Source organism: Lissotriton helveticus, chromosome 10, assembly GCF_964261635.1.
Source record: "Lissotriton helveticus chromosome 10, aLisHel1.1, whole genome shotgun sequence".
NCBI lineage: Eukaryota > Metazoa > Chordata > Amphibia > Caudata > Salamandridae > Lissotriton > Lissotriton helveticus.
This window is the reverse complement of record NC_136071.1, coordinates 280,648,578-280,671,743: the sequence shown is the minus strand read 5'-3', so window position 1 is coordinate 280,671,743 and position 23,166 is coordinate 280,648,578. Positions and strand designations below refer to the sequence as shown.

General features: G+C 43.7%; 1 protein-coding gene across 1 annotated transcript in view; it reads left to right on the top strand.

Moving 5' to 3' along the window:
- NKTR (natural killer cell triggering receptor) overlaps window positions 1-23,166 on the top strand; it is a 511,856-nt gene that overhangs the window by 103,796 nt on the left and 384,894 nt on the right.

Genomic DNA, 23,166 nt, shown 5'->3' with positions numbered 1-23,166 from the left:
AACTGTAAAACAGCACACCAGGAAACCAAGCAGTTTCTCCGGTGCTACATGAAAGAGAATTGTCTTGCTCGATTCACTTGATTATGCACTCACATGGTGGGGACAGGGTCCTACCTTGCGTAGTACTTGCTAAGAATGAACTTTCTGCTGTCGGTACTCTGAGGCTTGTTTGCTCCAATGTGTGACCAAGCCCTGGTGCTCAGTGCTCCATCGCTATCAAATCGCATTAGTATTATTCCCAAATTTAGAAGATAGGTGAACAGTGTTCCTATACGCTTTAAGTGTAAGTGGAGTGCATTCACATGATGATTATAATTTGACTTGTCTAATGACCTGCAGAGTTTCCGTAGACACTTACGTATCATATCTAGTATGTTTGTGCCCACACGTTAAACACACAATTTTGACACGTCTTAGACACTTTTGCCACTTTTACTTGTGCTACCATGTGAACATTTATATTTGTAATCTTTGTACTAGCCCCCTTAATCATTCACATTTGGGAAATAAAAAAAGAAGGTATCCAGCACCATTTTCTGTGCATGGAGGTTGCGGGATATGCAAATGCCCCTGCTTTACTGCCTCACTCATTATTTATTTTAATTTCTTGTATAGCGCAAGAATAGACTCCTTGCGGAGTATCTCCGCGCTTTGCTCGTTTTAAGATGTACTTATAGAGGAGTTTACTGATTGAGCTGAGGACTGATAGGTAAAACGGTTCAATCATATTTCTAGGAACAGTGTAGTTTTTAGTTTTTTCCTAAAAGCGAGATGGTTGGAAATGTGTCTTAGAGTGAGGGGCAGGTTGTTCCACAGGGTGGGCCCCACCAAGGAGAATGCACGGCCGCCCTGCCTGTTTTTTTTTATATGAGGGGTTTTTATCAGCAATTGATTACTTGAACGTAGGGATCTATCTGGTTTGTAGGGGTGTAGTGTTTGACTCAGATATTTGGGGCCATTTCCGAGTAGGCACTTGTGGACGGTGCAACAGATTTTGAATGTAACACGTTGCCGTATTGGGAGCCAGTGAAGTTTTTTTAGTAAGGGCTTGGAGGGGGTTCTTGGGGGAGCATTCAGAATCAATCTTGCCGCCGTGTTCTGTACCACCTGTAGACGGTTTATGGCATCCTCATTGGCTTGTATCAGGAGCCCGTTACAGTAGTCAAGGCGACTTATTACCATGGTCTGTACAAGGGTCTTTCTGTAATTGTCCGGGAGATAGGGGAAGATTCGTCTTAACAGTCCAATGGTATGGAAACATGCCCCCGCAACCACGTTCACATGTTCTTTTAAAGTTAGATTTTGATCTAACTTCACCCCTAAGTTCTTTACTGTTAATTTTGGAGAAGGTACCGGACCTAGATCCAGGGGCCACCACTCAGGGGACCACAGTATAGAGGCTTTTCCAAAGAGCATTAGTTCCGTCTTGCCGACGTTGCATTGGAGGCGGTTGGAAGCCATCCAATTGGAAATAGCCCGCATTCCTTCGGCGAAATTTTCCCTAACATTAGCGCTGAGGGAATGGAAAGGGTAGAGGAGTTGGGTGTCGTCAGCGTAAGACACCGGGGTGAATCCATATTTCCTCACAATCTCAGCGAGGGGGGCCACATACACATTGAACAATGTGGGGCTTAGGCATGAGCCCTGTGGCACCCCCTTTGTGAGCACCCTTGTGGAAGATCGGTAGGGTCCCAGGCTGACGGATTGTGAGCGTCCGGACAGGAAACTCTCCAACCAAGAAAGGGCCTGACCTCCAATGCCCACTCCCTTTAGATGGCTTATGAGGATCTTGTGAGACACAGTATCAAAGGCGGCCGACAGGTCTAACAGCACCAGAATCATTGAGCCTCCTCTATCCTGTGACATCTTGATGTTGTCGGTCACGGAGAGGAGTGCTGATTCGGTGCTGTAGTTGGGCCTGAACCCAGATTGTGAATGGTCCAGGCCCCCTGTCGCCTCAATGAAACTGGACATGTGGGTGTTAACATGTTTCTCGGCCAGTTTACTCAGGAGGGGCAGAAGAGAGATAGGGCGGAGATTGGAGAGTTCCGTCCACGGGTGGGTGGAGTTTTTCCGAATAGGATTCACCACTGCCTCTTTCCATTGTTGGGGGAGTTTGCCTTCTTTGTAAGAGAGATTCAGGATTTTTTTAATAACAGGGCAGAGAGCTGTGCTCAGAGTGTTCATTACTCTGGGGGGAAGAAGGTCAAGGGGGGATCCAGTTTTTATATTATTGAGGAGTGATCTTATATCATCCGCTGCAATTTCAGGGATATCAGTGAAAGTCTCAGATGAAGACAGAGTGCAGGAGGTACGAGTCTCACCTGCATGGGTCTCTGTGATATCGGGGTATTTGGACAAGATTTTGTTGTAAATAGTGTCAATTTTGTCTTCAAGGAATTGTGAGATATTATTACACAACTCCTGGGAGAAGGTGTCAGGACTTTCACATGCTGGGGGATTGGTGAAGTTTCGAAGAATTTTATATAATTCTTTAGTCGAATTATCTGCTTCATCTATTTGAGATTGAAGGCTGGTTTTCCGAGCCTTTTTGATGTTTTTATAGTAGGAGGAAACAGCCTGTTGGTAAAGCACTTTACTTTCACTGGAGTGATTCTTTCTCCATTGTTTTTCTAGCTTCCTGCATTTTTGTTTCTCTAATTTTAACATTTCAGTGTACCATGGTTCCTTTTTATTAGTTGTTGGTTGTTTGGCTAGTTTTTGTGGGGCTAAAAGGTTCATGGTGTCAAAAAGAGTGTTGTTGAGTTAGGCTAGGGCCGACTCGGAGTTATCAGAGTCAGTGAAAGTCTGAATACTCCAGGCTTCTACAAATGCCTCTAGAGTGACCTTATGCCAAGGTCTTCGTTTGATGGTCAAATTAGCAGAAGGGTCATTTGGCTTAGTTGGTTGCAGGATGGAGAATTCCAGTATGCTATGATCAGACCAATGCACAGGTCTGGGAGAGTGGCAGTGAATGAATGGGGCATTGGAAAAAATAAGATCTAGGGTATGTCCTCCCCTATGAGTAGGGCCACTGTTCCGCACATATAAGCCTAAGAGGGCAAGGTCAGCTAAGAGAAGCTTGGTTTCGGGATCCTCTGGTACATCTACATGGAAATTATTGACACAGTGGTTCATACAGGATGGTTGTAACAGTGCACAGCCTCTAGAAACCCATGACATTTTTACGGTGTTAGTCAATTGGAATTTGCATTGTTGCTCCCATTAAAAAAAAAAAAAAAATGGACTATAAAAAAAGTTTCAATAAACATAAAACTGGTTGGGCCTGAAATAGGTTCTCTGGGTTGAATGATTAAAACCAACCATGTTTTGCTACGTTCAATCCACAGTGCTGGCCTAGCGTGCCTGGGCACTTGAGCGACTTTCATTCCCATTATTGCATCTATGCAGTAAAACCATATTTGCCTTATTAACGATCACAGCAAGTGGAGACTCCTCTAGTATTTGCCTTATAAAAATTGCTGAAGTTGACCTTGCATGCAGTGTCTGCTTCACCAGTCCATATGGTATGGGATCGTATTTGTTCATTATAGGTAGTAATCTGAAGTCATGAGAATTTCATGGCACTCCTTTATCAGCATATTACAGCATTGCAACTTTCATTAAGTCTATTATTGCTATGTCTAAACGGTTTTGTCCATTAATACTGTGACAAATTGTGAAGCCCAAATTATGATTTGTGCTTATGCTGGCTTAAATATCTTCCTTTGTGTTAAAAACTGGTCACAATAGGTTAAGCTTACAAGCAAGAAACAGTCAGTAGATTGATGTGAGTTAACCTTCATCTAAAGAATCTCGTAAATGTAGGGAGAAGGGTCCGTAATGAAGTTTTTACACACCACTCCTCTGTTGGAACTTCTAAAAAACTTGCACGAATAGGGACGGATGTGCTTCACAGAATTGGAATTACCAGTCTTTAACCCTCACAAATACAGTTTGCCGTTATTGAAATTGTGCCAGACGAGTGAAATAGTCATCTTGTCCAGCAGTAGGCGCTGCTTTGGGGACATTTATGAGTGGATCTCCTGGTAAAAGTTGTTGCACACTCCAAACATGGAATTTTATCGGTGTTGATTAACCAGTTGCAGGGAGGTTCTACTCTGAGAAATGGAGAAAGGATTAGTTCTCTGAAGGGCAGTAGTTTGTGTATTGGCATTGTGGAAAGAGCGTGAACCCTACCCCCTCGCAAATTGATGGGATTTAGCAGTTTAATCGACTGAAAAAATGATGTGAAAACGTGTTAATGCACTCTTTCATCATTTGCCAGACTGAAAAACTGTGCAATTGTTGCAATTCTGCATGCAGTGCATTTTAGGCATTTCAGAACTTCCAAACATATTCAGACAGTGTAGGCTTACAGTGATTCTCCTACCTTTCTTTCTGAATCCCAAAGAAAGAAATTTACTTTGAAGGTACATTTGAGACTTTCTTTCCCAATGTTTGGGAATCTGTTTGCTAATTGTTAAACTTTAACTGTATTTGAGCATGTAAAGAGTTTTAGAACCAGGTGAGGATGCGTGCGGGGGAGAAGGATGCAGAGAGGAGCCGCGGCAGAGTACTCTGATCATGTGTTTGCTGGCCCGGGAGTGGTGCGTGCGTGTGTGCGCAGTCTGATCTTTTTTGAAGCTCATACACATGCTTGTGGTGCGCCCCTGCTCGCTCCCCGCACGGTGAATGCTGCTACAAGCATGAGAATGTGCTTAGAAAAAGAGCTGAACGACAGCTAAAGGTCTCCTATGCAAACTAAACTAAACTATAAATTCGGATAGAGATCTAAACCCTCTAAATGTAGGCAAAGTAACGTTGGTAGTTCCGGCAAGTGGAATTCTACTATGGAGTAAACAAGCATTTGCAATGCAATAGGTCTCGCATTACTAAATATGCTTGAGCTACTGGCGTTGCATTATTATTACTTTCAGTAATGCGAGCCCTATTGCATTGCAAATGCTTGTTACGTTTCCTTAACGTTCTTTTTCTTTGATGTCCTTGGAGTCAGCCATGTTGCAAGGTAAGAGAGACAGAGAGGTGGTCTCCAAGGTAGAGTAGGATAGGCAGTTGTGTGACTTTGAGCGACCAGACAAATTAGTGATGTGGAGAGGCTGAAAAAGCGGCTCAGAGTAAAGTTGTCAGTATTATAGTCAATTCAGCGCTTAAGTTCGGTAGTGGCACACCGCTAGGTAACCATAAGAAAGTTGGGTAACCATAAGAAAGTTGAAGAAACTGTAATTTTATAAGACACTAACTTCAATTTAGATTCTTTTTTGATTATGAGAGCGGGACCTGTTGTAAATTTGCCACTAGTTCTGAGCACTATAGGATTGAATCTTTGTACATGGTTCTAAGGAGGAGAGCACCCAGCCTATAGTTTGTGAAACAGAATTTGCAATTGCATAACATAAGCTCCATGAGAATTAACCCCTTCGCCGTGGGGCTAATTCCCCCGCGGTGCTTGTGACTTGCTCGGCTCCTCACGCAGCACGGTGGCGCTCTGCTCATGACGAGCTGAGCTCGTCATGAACACGCCCAATTCCATGGAACGTTCAGCACAGCAGGGGAATTATCCCCATGTGGGCTTTCCGCGGCGGTCTTGCGAGCTCAGCTCGTCATGAGCACAGCGCCACTGTGCCTCATGACGAGCTGACCTGAGCTCGTCATGAGCACCCAAGGTGTAAGGTATAACCAGTAGGAAGGAGAGGTGTACCTTGCAGTAGAGGAGTGTCCAGTCCTTTGAAGGAGTTCATTTGGTATGGTCGCTCACTAATGTCAGCGGTGGTATTGCCATTCATATGTGGCGCCATCTTCAATGCACTGCCGTTGGCGAGTAGGAAATAAAAGGCTGACGAAAGCAACGGAAACGCCGAATTCCAGCACAGTTATTGTGAGGGAGTACAGATCTCTTTTGGAGATTACATTAGCAGCTACAGTCGTTCCAAGTTGTTTGGTGACGCTGGCTCACTGGAGCTCAAAAGCGAGCGGTGATTTTGCATGGAGTCCGAGTCACGCCTACACCTAAAAAAAACAAGCAGTTGCAATGCAACAGGTGTTGTGTTACTGAAAGTTTGAGCTATTGGCGTTGCTAATAATGCAATGCCAATAGCTCAAACTTTTAGTAATGCAAGAACAATTGTATTTCAAATGCTTATTTTTCTATTTCTTTGCTTTTGAAGCAATCGCGGCACCCATGCATTAAAGCTAAAGCGCCGGTGCAACGATTGTAACATAAGTAAAGAAGTAATAAAAGGTATGCAGCCACATTTTTTTCTCTGTTTATTGACTTTGGAAGCAATCGCTGCACCCTCGCTTTAGCTTACGATGTTTAAGGGTACAGCTCGGGAGCTGCCATTGCTACAAAAGAAAACATGTGGTTGACGCCTTGCGGGAGCACCATAGGGAGAGTTATCTGATGTGTTGTGTACAGCTTCCGGTCTTCTCACCATTGGTGTTCTCCCTGGAGAAGAGACAGGATGCACACAAAAGAAACCTTGTGTCACTACAGTTAGAAAATGACCCACTCACATCCAATAATATAAAGTGGACTTGTTTTACTGTTTGTAAGGAGCTTTAGAATTTTCATCAGTACCAATAGCAACAAGCATTGGCATTGCCAATAGGTCTCGCTTGTGGGACCTTATAAGTATTTAGTTTTGCAGCACAATATCCGATTATGCAACTCGGATATTGTGCTGCAAAACTAAATACTTATAAGGTCCCACAAGCGAGACCTATTGGCAATGCCAATGCTTGTTTGCTTTTGCAAATCATGTGACAACAGCGTCATGGGACACTGGGTTTTCAAAAGTTAAGACAATTATGTTTTTAGGAAAGGTAGTTGCCGTGAGCAATTGTTTAGATTTTTTATGAAGTAAATATATTGGGAGATTTTCAAAGCAGACTAAACTGCAGAGTATCACTGAAGCAAAGTATTAATTTATGTGAACTACCAACTGACGCTTTTCCCCAAATTGGTTTCAAAATAAGAAAGCTTTAAAATAACGGACAAACGTTCACACCCGACCTGTGCAATGTGGCGTTAACACAATGCTTTGACACAAACAGTAACGTGGGCGCAGTTCAGAGAGGCCACCTGTGAGGCGGTGGTGAGAGACACAACTCACACTAACTTTCAACCAAGCAATACAGCATGCTAACCGGGCTACAAAGTGTTCCAGCGCCTCGTATGCAGCGCTATTTAAATGCCAATCCAGTACATATTCGTGACCTGATGAAGCACTATGGGTCTATGTCACACCTCTACTTTCGATGAGTTTATTAAAAATAGCCCCTGTGAGCCTGAATTGATGTGACACGGATGCATCACAAAAAATCGGGTACAGACATGGACGAGATCGAAGGCAAGCAGGCGAGGGATAAGAAACAAGCGGTATAGGCAAAAAATGCAAGTTATGAATGGAACCAAAAAAAAGACCGCCAGTGAGAGAGACGGGACGTGATCTACGAATAAAAATGCAATAAAACATTAATAGGCGAAACATTCTCCATGTAAGAGAACCGTCGAGGAGAAAGACGAATGAGTGAAAATGATTTACAAGATAACGAGGGCTGAGGCTAAAGAGGTACGGACAGCGGAAACAGTGAAAAGGGGACGAGGAGGTATTAAATGTGCACGAAAAAAGCAAAACGGAATCTAGACATGGACAGTTGAACGAGTGAAAGGGAACAAGAAGTCAAATGACTGGGTAAAGAAATAAAATATTTAACAAGCAAAAGCAAATGGAAGCAAATGGTGGGGGCCTGAAGGAGGAGGGGGTGCGAGGGATGAGTGAACACGGCCTGGGGGAAGCTGGCTGGGGAGGGGGAGGAGAAATGCAAGGAAGAATAATTAGGGGAGGAGAAGCCGAGAAGCGCAGAGCGCACGCTGGGCGAAGCCCTTTGATGTGCTCTGCGGCAAGATGCAATTAGGAGGGAGGGAGGCTGATGCGCGTTCATGTTGATCACGTGGTTCACGTGAACTTCGTGAAAACGCCAGGCAAAAAGCTGGTGGTTTCACGAGCAGTTTGCCTACTTGAATTCTCGCTCTGCTCGATGCGCTTGCGCGCATCGATAGGTCGCGAGACCTAAAAACTAGACACACCAAAGGAATTCCTCTAAGTTAGAACAGATGTCTTTTAGTCCACAGTTGTAAAAGGACAGAATAATTATATGACTTGTTTGGAGTAGTGTAGACGTAACAAGGCTGCTACAAGAGTAGTTGTGTAGTCCGATTAAAAAAAAAAAAATTTACACTTACCAACATCACCATTACGTGTACACTGTGTCAATCGGGGACAGTGGTAGTTTTCAGTTTTAGTGAGACACTGTATTATGGTATCCGCCCTACTTTCTTTTTTCTCCCACCCCACCCTCAATATCTTGACCTATGTGTATCCTGTCTTGAGCCTATGATGAGAAGTCATGGAGTTTTATACAACACATCTCATAGCCATCCCTATGAGCCCCCCCCCTCCGTTTTGGCGCCACAATATTATTTTTGCTTACAATGTGAGGTATTGCTTTCTTAAGCCTATTTATGAGAACGTTTGCCAGAATTTTAGTATTACAATTCAAAAGTGAGATTGGTCTATGGTTGGTATAGTGAAGAGGATCTTTGCCGGGCTTTGAGATAAATGTTAAATATACTTTGGTGAATTCTCAGTCAAGCTTGCTTGTATCAGTAGCTTCTCTATGATCCTGCGTCAGCCATGGTATTGTCATCTGCGCCTTAATTTATAGAAGTGGACAGGGAAACTGTAAACTTCCGATGCTTTTCCAGAAAACATCTTTTATGGCTTTGCAACCTCATTTGTGATTTCTTGTTCCATTTGTGATTGGAGAATCTCTTGGTATCTCTTACCGCCTCTTAGGAGTATAAGCGGGAAAAACAGGAGGCATAATTCCTTTGTAAAATACCCAGGGTCCGTTAGTTGAATTCAATTTGAACTGTGTATTGCACCAGCCATCTTTGTTTTAGCTGCATGGTTAAGATCCTCCAGCCATCTCCCCTTATTCATAGTGATGGACATGCATTTTTTTGTAACACTTTCTCCGCACCAGTTAAGTACCACCTATATAATTTGAGCTTATGCATCGGAGTTCTTGTTGAGGTCCAGGAATTCTTTCACCGGCTCACATAACTGTCTTTTCTCAGTCGAGTGCAGGGGTGTAGAATTTAATAAAATGGACTACTTGTCCATGGGACAGGTTGCTTTATTAATCTACTTGTCCAGTAAAAAAATGACGTGTCCCTTTGGTGCCACATAGTGTGACAAATTATGGCAGCAAGCTCCATATATGAGAGCTCTGACAATAACCTCTTTGATTATGCCAGGGCTCGTACTATAGTAGTGTTCGAATACTAGCAATTCACTGATTTTGCCACCTTTCCACACATCTACGTTCTGGGCCTGGCGGTATCGGGAAGCAAAAGAAGAAGTAAAAATTCTTCCAGGGTTGGGAAAAAAGGGGTTGGGCGAAAAGTGATCTTGTAAACGCTCAGCAGATTGTCACATGAACAAATCTACACATACATATTTGTTTGTGCTAAAATGCAGTTTACAAATATTTTCTATGAGTACCATTTCCTGGCCTACTTCTATAAATTCTCGTAAATTAATGAAAGTTGTAAATCTGCACTAATGCAAGGGCATATACCATGGGTGCACCTCTGTGACATTGTTTAAGAATTAGGCCCCTAATTAGGTCTAGCGTTAACCAAGACCTTTTGTTTTTATTAAAATTCTAGCCCTCTGTCTATTGGCTGGCTTCACTGCGAGTAACATCATTCTGCTCTTTCACAAGTAGCATATCGGCACTCCTTGAAGGGACTACTGTGGCAATGTGTGCTTTTGTGAGACCAAAAAGTATTTTTGCCAATATTGTTTATAATGGTGAGGGCCTGGCAGGTCCCACAGGTCCCACAACAATAACGTTTTTTAAAAACCATGTAAAAACAAGACACCCATTGACAAAACCAAAACGCTGAATACCAATATCAGACCTATTTGCTTTGCCAATGCTTTTTTATTTTTATTTTTTCATAATCTTGTTGAAAACTGGTTACACTGATTTTCCATAATTAATATTTTTGGAAATACTAGCATGTATCTTACTAATTGATGCTTCAATGAATGGTACCTAAAATTTGCCAGTAGTTTAGCAAGACATTTTCCCTAGTTGCATAATTTCTTTTTTTGTGAATATTTTATTTTGAAATTAAAGCATCTTCAATCTTGATTTCAAGCTTTTGCAAATATTTGCATCTAATCTGAGAGCCTTCTAGGAGCATCAAACTGAGCTTCATATTGTTGAACTCTGCAAACGTGTGTACACATTTTTATCCTTGAACCACTGTCAGTAGTCCGAGCGTACAATATTTCTTTAAAGAAAGTGCTCACTTCATAATAAAGGTTTGCATTAATGAACCATAAATAGAAGTTCCAACAACATTAACATATGGACACAAATATTACCATAACTGCAGACAAGGCACTTCCCTGGTCCATAATGTGCTGTACACTGGCAGCCAAAGGGTTTGTGCTGCAGGGGGTTGGCCCTACTCGTCCCAAGGACAAGATAAGCATGAAATCTTGTTATCCTTGACCCCAAACAATATGCCGTTATAACAATATGTTCTGGGCGCCGGGCTATAGGAATTCCACACCCATGTGCAGTCTGTGATGTAATGTATTCATTCTCCTTGTGCTTTAGTGGTAGTTAAATGAAGGTCCAGTGAGATTGTTATGGGTGCTTTGTCCGAGATACTGATGGGTGGTGTACTGCAAGCGCCTACCTTTAGAAGACATTTGGTATTAGTTAGAAATAAAAACAATCCTTTTGTCTCTGTCATTTTCAAGGGATCATGCGCATTAGTTCTTTCTCTGTAGCTTTCCCTTAGGCATTGTGGTTTCAGTTGCGTAGTGTCCGGATTGTGATCAGTCTCGTTATTGGGTTCATGTAATTGTGAATCAATACCCTTTTGCTGGTGCCTTGCTATTTCTATCTCATGGTCTGTCAAGTTTGATATGAAACTTTCTAGCTCCTTTGGATCTTGAAATTCTCTGATTATCCAATCTAGCATCACAATCGTGACTGCCGGTTCGAACTGCCCATATAGGAAATTTAGTTTTTTTGGTTGTGGGAACAATGGTAGAGGAGAAAAAGGGAGAGGAGTTGGCCTAACGGCTAGGGCGGTCGACCTCCAATCTGGGAACCAGTTCCAGTCGCGCAAGAACCGGCACAATCTTGTGATTCTGGGAAAATCACTTAATCTCCCCGTGCCTAACAAAAATGAATGTGTCCTAATGTAACGCAACTGGTGCTCGTGTAGAACGCTCTGATACCCATTACCTTCGGGTCAAGATTACGCCATATAAAACTCTGTTAAAAAAAAAAAAAAGGGTAAAAATTGTATTTCTGATTACACTTGTGTCATAGGAGCAGTTTTCGGAGATAGAAATCAATTTTTTTGTGCTGATATAGTCTGTTTTTTTAATCCGCTGATAAGTTGACGTACATGTTTGTGACGGAGTAATCAAGCAATAATAGTTGGGGCGATCTAGTTGGATGAAATCTCTTGTCGCAGGTAATGCAATCAAGTGTTCGTCCTGTTATAGTAGGTCTTTAGAGTATATTATCTGTCCCTTTCTCTAGCTCAGGCTACCCTAAGATGAGTATATTATTTCCCCTACTTCTGTCTTCGATATTGTCACTTTTTTCTTAATGTTCCATATTTGTTACTCCATTCGGTACTGTTAAGAACCTTTCTTCCAAATCGCTGATCTATTTTCATGTATCTGTTTTAAATCTTAACTGGTGGATGCTGTAGTTGTTGCCACATTTTCTATTGATGATTTTATGTCATTGGGTTCTAGCACAAGTCCAAGGTTACTGACTCTGTTGGATATTATTGATTTTTGTGTATGGTTGGTAGCCGCACTTTTAGCTGTCTCCGTGCTTGATTTCTTTTGGAGTAGCACGGGTGCAGGAACAGGCGAGGTCCGGGAGATATCGGTTTTATTTAGGTAGAACTATCTCTTCACATTAATTATCAAGTTGCAGGCTTTTTAAGGAGAATCCGCATGTTACTTGTTGCAAAATAGGCTGCAGAGCCCAGCAGTAGCAGCGTTACTGCATTATCTGAATTTTGAAAGGACAGTATCTAATTGCTGTGTCATAAGTACCACCAGTAGTCTCCTGTGATTACTGCAACTATCCAGCAAGTGACACTGGTGCATTATTTTACAGTATTGAAAAGCTGGTCAACATAAAGATGTCTGCCTCAATCAGGGCCGCAGATGTCATTAAAATGCGGCCATCTTTATCCAAAATGGCTGCTCCGTACATTTAAGTAGGAGGAGGCTCTCCTGATTACCTCAAGGGGAGAGCAGATAAGAGTAGTCCTTGCAGCCATTGTAGGTAGAGCCTTTCAGAGATCATTTCAGGTGGATGTCCACCGTTGCAGGCATTGCCCTTTTCCCAGTTTTTGTTCCGTCGCGGCCCCCTGGACGGGTCTCGTCTTTGTTTGGTAGGCAGCTTGCTGCTCCCTCAAGACTTGTAGCGGCAGCACTTCTTATGGGCTCTGTGAAGTCCGAGGAGAGCTGCTAGCAGTGGAATGTCATGTAGTCCTGTGCTGCGCGGCACACCCGTCATCTTGTGCTGCAAGTTTTTAGTCTTGCTGTTTTGGCAGTTCGGTCCAAATTATCCAAATTGGGGTGGAGAACTGGTTTTCCATCCTGGCAAAAGCATTCCCCTCTGCGTCTACAACTTAAACCATGTTGTATTGTCCCAACTAGAACCAGCAAATCAAACCATTTTATCCTTTTGTAGGCAGTGAGGTTCCAGAGCTCATTCAGTATCTGTCCGTCACTCTTGCGGATAAGTTCTGCCCCCGCGTAGAACATCTCTCCTTGCGCATTCCCTATCAGAGGGTCGTAGGTGCACAGACAAGACTATGTAAATGCTTTTATCAATACTGATTATATGCATATCATTTGAAATATTGTTTTCCAAGTTCCTAGTTTTCCAAACTAGAAACGTCACTGGGGTTTCACTGCTGTATTGTCAAAATATCTGCATTAAAATGTTGAAGAGATTGTAATTTGAGCTACTCCAGCCAATCTAATTTTTTTGATTTTGTGCCATATCAGCTTTGTGCAGAGAATGTTGAGCAAAGTGAACTCTGAAAGGAAAAGGTGCGGAGTCCTATTCTTATGGGATCTTCACTATTTTCAATCTCCCTTTTGTAGGGCATAACTTTCCTGTGTAAATCTGACGCTTTCTCATTCCCAATCTTTGGGTAACATGCACTGTAAGTGATTTAACCTGTGACTGCTTTTTTAGGTTTTGCTTGGCAATGCGTACCAAGTACGCATGCGCTAGCAAAATCTAATGTAATTTCTCTGTGGGGTCGGGTATCCGCCCCCTCCTCCCATTGGCTATCTCCATAAATGGAGGCTAGCCATTGGGAGACGGCTCTGTCCGTCAATCCCGGACCAGATTCGGGGGCGTTCCCGAGAATTTTTCCCTTTTGGTGACGTCAGCCGAAAGCCTGTTCTCGGGAACGCCCCCGAATCTGGTCCGGCATTGCCGGCACCCGCCTTCCTGCTCGGGCCCGGGCGCTAATTATATGCTGCAAGGAGTTTTATTTTATTTGTCTCCATCTCAGTCTGGGGATCTCGAATTAATTCAAATATTTTTAATTATGCTGTGCACATTGACCAGAAAATATCTTTTAACTCTGATTTGAACCCAAACGGCAGAAAATATTGGTCGCCTTATTTTCTGAAGCGGATTTCCATCCCCTTCTACTACCAGAGCCACCCACCCCCAGGGTATATCGCACCCCAGTGCTTTGTTAAAATAACGCGGATTTCTGCACTCCTGACTCCGGAGTAGAACGCATTCTTACAGGGGGCACCTCGCCTCGTGGAAGCGGTTTCACCATGTTGAAATAATTATCCGCTCCTTTGCTTTGGAGAATGAAAGTGTAACAAATTCACGTGTCCCGCCAGCATACCCCCAACCCGCTCTCCCCCACCTCCTAGGAGCGGTCATAAAATGTTTGTTTCACGGCTCGAGTTCTACTTGTGTTTTTAAAGGTGCCCTGATGTGTACACTTGATCTCTGACATGTGTTGACTGACGGACACGCATGCAGCAGCGGGCACGGCTCGCAACCTGGAGCTGTTGTGCCCTCGTGTTCGGAGCTGTGGAGTGCTGTCGAGTTCAGTAAACTCAGCCCCGGCCTGCCCACAAGTTGAGGGAAGTTTAACAAGTTTAAGATTCCGCCCTCCGCATAATGCATGCAAACATAGCGCCCGCGGGGAAGTGAAATGGATTTTATGTATTCTTTTTGCGTGTCTTTAGTGCTATTAAATCTAAACTCTTGAAATCTGGGGCGATGAAAGGCGGCTTGTCTGCCTACCTCAAAGCGGCGAACTCCATGCACGCATGAGTGGCTTCACAAAGAAAGCAGAGGGGCTGTCCGGGGTTCACAATAACACACCACAGCCTCCCCGATAGATGGCGGGGGCTCTTGGACTGTTTATGAGGACTTTTTGGGGGGAGGGAGCGGGTCACCGGCAGTTCGTTTTTCCAACGCAGGTTCCCAAACATTTCAATATATTTCCTTTCCCCTGCTCCTGCTTTAGCACGTAGTATCGTAGTTACCGTACTCTACTGAAGGGCCCAGTGCTACCACAGCAGCCCTTAGGGAATGCATTCGACACTTGGATGCATCTCGGGTCGCTTCTAGGCGCTTCTCAGCGGAACACGTGTTTTTCTTTTTACCTACATTTCATAGTTACTTATTTTGCATCGCAAATCCTCCGATATTGCCAGTTGTATAATTGTGGCAGAGGGAGGCAAAACATACTTCTCGGCGCTCTTTGGAGGTATGTAGCGCTATATAATTTAAGGCTCGTAGCACTTCGAAGTGGGAGGGCTATTGAAACATCAAGCCTGTATAATAGTGCCCCACTCACACTGGCACTTGCTAATCCTGTTCTCTTCAAGTTAACCAAGAAAGAGGCAAACTAAACTCTTCTATGTGCCTGTATCCCCTCCACTTTTTTAGGTTTTGCCCTAGCAAGCGCCCTATTAAAGCCCCCTCCCCTTGTGTGGTACCGGCGTGAAGAATGTGCGTCCCTCCCTCTTGGGCTCTGTAAATGCATGTGTTTTTATCATTGTCTCTATTATTTTGGGGTTATAAAATTTTTTTATTTTTCCTTTGTAAATTGTCATTGGCATATGCTGTAAAAGGATTGTCTCCCCCCCATACAATTGCAATTACTGGATATATCTGAGGCTTCCCCCTGTCAGGTGCGAGCCGTTCATCCAGTCATGTCTTTTATGGTGAGATACTTCCGGGTTATTTCACCTGCTCCTGGAATCCTAGTGCACCTGCGCCTCACGTAAATAAATACCGGTGGAGCCTGCATAGCCTTTTATCTTCTCGAGGTCGATAAGTGAAAAACATGTCCCTATTATTGTTAGTTCTCGACCTAGTGAGTCTATTTCTCCCCTGTATTTATTATAGCGCCGAGACACATTGTATGTGTTTGTGTTTTAGTAAAGCACTGTGGGCGACTTCTCGGATACCTCAAGGCGCCTTGTAGAGGTGACAGCAGTCCATGTGTAAAAGACAAGCAATCAACCAGTTAGAGGTGAAATCACTGGATTCCACCCGGAACTCTCAGTAGAAGAACACCAGAGATACAAAGGCTGCACAATCATGAAGGCAGCACACCTTCTCAGCATGTTATTTGTCCATTTTAATAATTATCGCCGTCTCTAATAATTACATACACTTGTAAAATAATAATAATTATTGCCGTCAGTATTAACGTTGATAATAGTAAAAACAGCAATAATGATCTTCCGGGGTGATGCACACATCGGAATAGAAATAACGCTATTCAAAGTAATAATGCATTATTATTAAATGTATTTTAGTACTGTCAATAATGATAATATGTTACATATTCAGGTAAATAGGTTGTACTCGTTTATCATTGTTATTACTATTATATTTAGCACACCCGTGTCCTGGCAAGCATCCTTTTTGGCCACAGTAGTGCAGCTTTTCTCGAACCAATTACAAATTTTCCAAGACTTTTGAAGTCTGAAAGGGGACAGAACTGTGCTGCTCTGTCCTCTGGACTTCCAAAGCAGGGGGCTGGACCTGACATGGGGTCTTTCGCGGCCACAAAAGTGTCATTCACTCTAACAAAGTGAACATTTATTGCATACATATTAAAAATTATCCCGTCCCAGGGCCAGCCCGGGGGCTGGTGTTATTGGAGGCCTCCCAGAGGTGAACTCCCCCGGGTTGGTAGCGAGAGGCATTTGTGTCGTATTATTAGCACTATTTATTGCCTATTCCCCTTGGAAAATGTTTCAACATTTCCCCCGGCTAGGCGCTAAATTGAGCTGTTATTTGGACACCACAAACAGTTTGAGGAAGCGCTGGGCGTGATGTTCATGAAACCGCGGGCAGCCCAAATAAACGATATATCTCGGCATATCTGGGCCTGGCGGGGGCTCTGGGACAGATGACGCCTCTGTGACTGGGCCCTGACCCCCGCCATTGGACCCAACATGAGCTTCACATCCTGCTATCTCTGCCTTCATAAACAGACTCTTCGGGGTTCACAGACACCCCTTTGTGCACCTCGGATCCCAAAATAGGAAGAGGGCTTGGGGATGCATGATGGATGTATGCATGATGCATGGGTGGATGTATGGATGGGTTGTTGGTTGGATGGGTTGGTGGATTGCATAAATTGTTGAGGGATTGGCTGTATATATGCATCTATCCATCCACCCATCCATGCATCTATCCATACACCCATCCATACACCCATCCATGCATGCACCCATCCATGCATCCACCAACTCATCCATGCAAGCATTACAACAAGAGCCCGCAGCTCTCCTTCGTCTCTCCTCGCCCCCCCCTTCCCTGAGCCCGCAGCTCTCCTTCGTCTCTCCTCGCCCCCCCCTTCCCTGAGCCCGCAGCTCTCCTTCGTCTCTCCTCGCACCCCCCTTCCCTGAGCCCGCAGCTCTCCTTCGTCTCTCCTCGCCCCCCCCTTCCCTGAGCCCGCAGCTCTCCTTCGTCTCTCCTCGCCCCCCCTCCCCTGGGCCTTGCCCTGCTATTGTAAATGACAATGCCATTTATTTATGTTAAAAAAAACATAAATAAAAATAATGTCAAGAGCAATGCCAATAGCTCTAACTTTAACAAAGGCAAAACCATTGCATTGTAAATGCTTGTTTAAATATCTCTTCATTAGAACTTTGCATGCTAGTTACCTTAAATGCATGGCTACATCATACACAGATTTCCAATCCGGTCACCAAACGTTTTCAGCATCAGACCCTCTTAACCTTTGTGTCGCCTGTTTGGACCACAGTCATTTGCTGTGCTTATGCTTTTAGTACTACCTTCGCTACTAGGTACCTCTTGGGCTTCCTGAAGAGCATGCAGACTACATACAGATGCATGTATCCTGTGGGAGATATTAGTTTTAATTAAAAAAACAGATTCTTGGTGAATTTATGGGATTTGTAACTGAGTGTGACAAATTGAGGCCCAACGTCTAGGGCTCTCCCCCCTCCGTTGTGGAGGTCACGCCACTCCCCTGCCCGATTTAGCTATCTATCTGTGCCAAAGTCCTGGGCATTAAACGCGGCGGTCCGTGTCGGGCTGCTCACGCCCCAATATAACCAAAAAACAAACCTCCTACGTGACGGATGTTGCGGACCCACTTGAAATTTCAGTGCGCTTTTAACAAAAGTAAGTCTTCACCGACTGACGTCAGTTTCTCTTCCCTTACCGTGATCAATGCTATGGCTGAAATATGTTGGTAAAGACTTACTTTTGATTAAAGCATCCGCGCCATCCTTCACGTCTAAAGATTGCCAGTAGGTAGTTATAGATAGGACAAGGAAATTTCCATAGGAAAAGCATTTTTTGACTTGACTATAACTTTGGTGTCGTATGACCAACCTTCATGAAATTTTCCCCAAAAAAGTGCCAAGGTGGGTTCTGTTGTCATATAAAGTTTGGGGCTGATCTGTGCAGTGGGGATCGAGAATTTGGGGTGCGAAATAAGGTTGCACCAGATTTGGCGGGGAGGTGGATGTCTGTTCATGGAGGTGCCTTTTGCTTTTTTGGTGTAAATCTGTTCAGTAGTTGTTGAGAAATCTAAGTTTAAAATTATAGCGTTTTCTCTTGCTACACATATTTCGCTGAGGTTTCGCAATGAATAGCAAATGCACACGCCAACGGAAATGCTCTGATTGGCTGGACACAACCTGAACAGAAAGTTACAGCCCCAATTTATCTATCGGGAATGGTACCCGGGGCTGAAAAGTTATGTGAAATCCCACATAAGGAGTTAGTGTTGAGATACTCTGGCCACATGGTTGAGAAATGGGGTCGTTAGTGACACAAGTTATGTGTCCAAAATTGGGGACATAACTTGCGAACACCAGCGCGGCCCCCCGTGTATTGTAACAGGGACATTGCAACTATCAACGTCGTCACGAATATTGGTGGAAATGAAAAAATAAAAGAAAATCTGTGATTCATTAGGCACATTGCTATAAAGCTATTGAGATTCTGATAAATGTTTTTATAGTTATTTAGATAGTGAATTATCTACTGTGATGGTAAGAATTAATTATATAGTTATAATTTTTTAATGTGGTGGTGGGTATTGAATTCCTGCTTTTGTTTTCCATTTCCGTGATGTGTCTTCTGGGATTGCGTCATCGCGATCTTCGGAGTCACTGTGAAAATATAAAATAGGTTTTAGAGATGGGTTTTTATAGAAACTCCCTAGAAAAACTTGAGTTTAGAGAATATTGTAAGGAACCCCTAGTGTGTAAAATACTGTAGTATGTGTGTGTGTATATATGTATTTTACACTTTATGGAAAAGGCACGATCGGCACGGTTTACGACATCCCCACAACATCCCGAATAACCGCAAAAACGGAAAATAGTGCAGTGTTAGGAATTGATTTTTTTACATATTATTAGGTCGAGCCTGTCCCATTCCGCAGGAATGGATAGGATCGAACTATAGAGTTGAATCAGGAAAGCTAAACCAGCCGGCGTTTTCCTCAAGTGCATGTGATCGTGAACGCGCATCCGCCTGCTGATTTAGCTTTCCTGATGCAACTCTAGGGATCTGCTCCGCCCCCTACTGCACGCGCTTTCCATCTGCCTGCCTCGAGCGCGTCCACTTCAAAGCATCTGTTCTCCACTTCTCCTACCCCCTCCTCCCCTCTAATTACAAAGCCGTGCTTCAAAAGCCGTGACTCGCATTCTGGCCATCTGCCTGTTCCCTCCTCCCACTCCCTTTTCCTCTCCCAGCAGCTTTTTTTTTAGGGCTCGCCCCATTCTTTCAGCCCCCTCCCGCCTCCCCACACAGTATGGCCACCTTGTGTATTTATTTATTCATTTAGTTTGACTCGCATTCTGGCCATTTTTTTAGGGCTCGCCCCTTTCTTTCAGCCCCCTCCCGCCTCCCCACACAGTATGCCCACCTTGTGTATTTATTTATTCATTTAGTTTTTAACACAAGCACGCGTAATGGCGACAGCTTCTTTTAGGTTTCGTTATTGCGCCATGCTCATGACTCTGCATATGACTCATGACTATTGCGCCATGCTCATGACTCATGCATACTGCACACCTCTCGGGACGACACATTCAACGGCTGCAGAGATAACCACGGTCCCTGTCCAATAATCCTGCCTCCCCTATTGTGTAATGGCTTCGGGAGCAAGGGGAAGAGAGAGATTTAGCTCGCTGCGGGGGTAACGGCTGCCAACGATCACACATTCTGTTGCCTTAGCGATGCTGCACTGTAGCTGGTAACACATGGCAGAGGATTTTCACAAGCATTTTCAGCACTCCAGACAAAATACAATTTTGCCAGCTGGAGATTCCCCGTTCAATTAAACCCAGTTTCAGCCTCCCTGGGTGATGCTGCTGCTTTACCAAAGCCTATGGAAGCACATCACCTTTGAAATCGTTGGTTACAACAGTTGTTTAATGCTAACGCATCTGTTGCTCGGCCTCAGTTCTCCACTTCTCCTCCCCCCTCCTCCCCTCTAATTACAAAGCCGTGCTTCAAAGGCCGTGACTCGCATTCTGGCCATCTGCCTGTTCCCTCCTCCCACTCCCTTTTCCTCTCCCAGCAGCTTTTTTTTTAGTGCTCGCCCCATTCTTTCAGCCCCCTCCCGCCTCCCCACACAGTATGCCCACCTTGTGTATTTATTTATTCATTTAGTTTTTAACACAAGCACGCGTAATGGCGACAGCTTCTTTTAGGTTTCGTTATTGCGCCATGCTCATGACTCTGCATATGACTCATGACTATTGCGCCATGCTCATGACTCATGTCTGCTCTCATGTCTGCTCTCGGACTCATGTCTGTCTGCTTTAGTAGGTACAAACAAGTAATAAAAACAATACCGAGACTCCGATTTACAAGGAGTTCATCCGAAACCTTACCGGTATTATTCTAGAAACAAGCAGCTTTAAGTACAGAGCGCGAGGGAGGGTGACCACAGAGCAAACAGTGCCCCCCCCTCAACCCGGGGAGCAGGGGGTTAACTCACGCCGAGCGCATCGAAGCCCCGCCACATGATCTGCTCACACCAGCTTGGAACGGAGAGTGGTTGGCACCAAAGGGCACAGCTGGGCTTTTCCCCCGGAGTCACCAACCAGGAAGTGCACTGCGTAACCACAATCCGTGTAATTTACAAATCGTTTAAATGAATCTGACCTTGTGTAAGGTAACTTGCGCTCGTGTAAAGCGCGGCAATGCCCTTGGGTCGAGTTCGCGCTATATAAAACTGCAACAACAAACAAGCATTGGCATTGCCAATAGGTCTCGCTTGTGGGACCTTATAAGTATTTAGTTTTGCAGCACAATATCCGATTATGCAACAAGGATATTGTGCTGCAAAACTAAACACTTATAAGGTCCCACAAGCGAGACCTATTGGCAATGCCAATGCTTGTTTTTGGATGTGTTGGTGGCCACTGAATGTCTGCTTTTGTTTTACGCTTTCGCAACGTGTCCCGGGGAATCTCGATTACGTCATTCCTGAGTCACTGTGAAAACGGGAAATGGGTTTTAGAGATGGTTGTTCTAGAAATACACTAGAAAAACATGAGTTTGAAGTGTACAGTAATAAACCCTAGTATGTAAAATCCTGTAATGTGTGTGAATATATATGTGTTTTCACTTTATAGAAATAGCGCCATTGTCGCGGTTAACTACATCATCGCGACGTCCCGAATAACCGTAAAAATGAAAATTGGTCTGAAAGGTGGTTTTTCAAGAAACTTAGTAGAAAAATATGAGTTTAAACATGCTTTGAAAGTAGTATGTATATAGTAATATGTGTAGGGAATGTTCAGAATAGATTTTTTTAAAACCTATTTTTGGATGTGTTGGTGGCCATTGAATGTCTGCTTTTGTTTTCCATTTTTGCGATGTGTCCGCTGGGATTGCCACGTTGCGAATATAAAAAAAAAAAATACAATTCCTATTAATCCACTGAAGAAAATACAAGCTTATAAAAAATACCCCTTATTGATCCATTTTAGATAGAAAATACAATTTAAAACCTCAAAATTAATTAAAAAATCATAGGCTACATGGATGTTATTGTGGGAAATAGAATTTGAAAACCCTTAGAAATTTGCAGAAAAAACAAAAGGTTACAGGGACGTTATAGTTAGGCTGATATTTCACTCGTACAATACCAGAGGAAATTTAACAGTTACAGTTGTCTGAGCGAACTATAACTCGCACCCCCACAATGCACTGCTTATGACCTCACATATTACATCACTCATGACATGGTCAGTGACATTACTGATGACATCACTGATGATATCATCTAAAGCATCTGAGGTACCCACTCACACCCCTATACAAACTTTAAATATCCAATGCCACACAGCCATTCACAGAGCCATACCAGTTCTAACATACCCACTCACTGATTTCTTGATCCATGCAAAAATTCACTTGCTCACCCATAACGCCACTCACTCACTCACCCATAAAGCCACTCACTCACTAATATAGCCATTGACATATCCACTTAGACAGCCATAAATGCGCTCACACACTGAGTGAGTCACCCATAGAACTACTCACACACCTAGACATTCACTCATACAGTCAATCATACCATCACGTACTCACCCAAACAGTTACCTACCCACCTACTTGCTCATACAAATAGTAACACATACACACTCAGCTAAACAGTCACTGACAGAAGCATGCACTCATCTATATAGCCACTCTCGCATTCATTCACTCACTCGCGCATGCAGTCACTCGTACCCCGCCACTCACATATTCTGCCTTACACATACTCAGTTACTCACTGATACTGACACATGCACTCAATCTCCAACACAGCCATACAGACACTCGCTCACCCACCCATACAACTTCACACACATAGCAGTACCCCATACAGCCACTGACTCAGCCACTCACTGATGCATACAGACAGTTGCACACCTCCTCACCCAGAAACACAGACACCCAGACAACCATAGACGTAGTCAGACAACCAATCACCCATATAGCCATTCACTTCCCCACTTACACACTCATAAACCCATTTAGACATCAACTGACAGACAGATACACACATTCACACAACCAGTCACTCACCCATACTTCACTAAGACACCTAATCACTCACTTATATAGTCAGTCACGCACCCACTGAGTCATCCATACAGTCACTCATACACCCGCTGATTCACCAATACACCTTGGTATATATTTATCACTCTTTAACTTTTAAAAACACTCAGGCACTGGATGATGTCATCACTGATCTCATTTGAGAGGTCATCAGTGATGTCACTGACCATGTCATGAGTGATGTAATATGTGAGGTCCTAAGCAGTGCATTGTGGGGGTGCGAGTTACAGTTAACTCAGCTAACTATAATGGCTGAATTTCTCTAGTTTTGTACAAGTAAAATGTCAGCCTAACTATAACATTTGTTTTTATCTGAAACCCACCGCCACTCCCATTCCCCCATTACCACACAGTTTATTTAATCTCCCTCAGACTGTTGACGTTCAGGGAAGG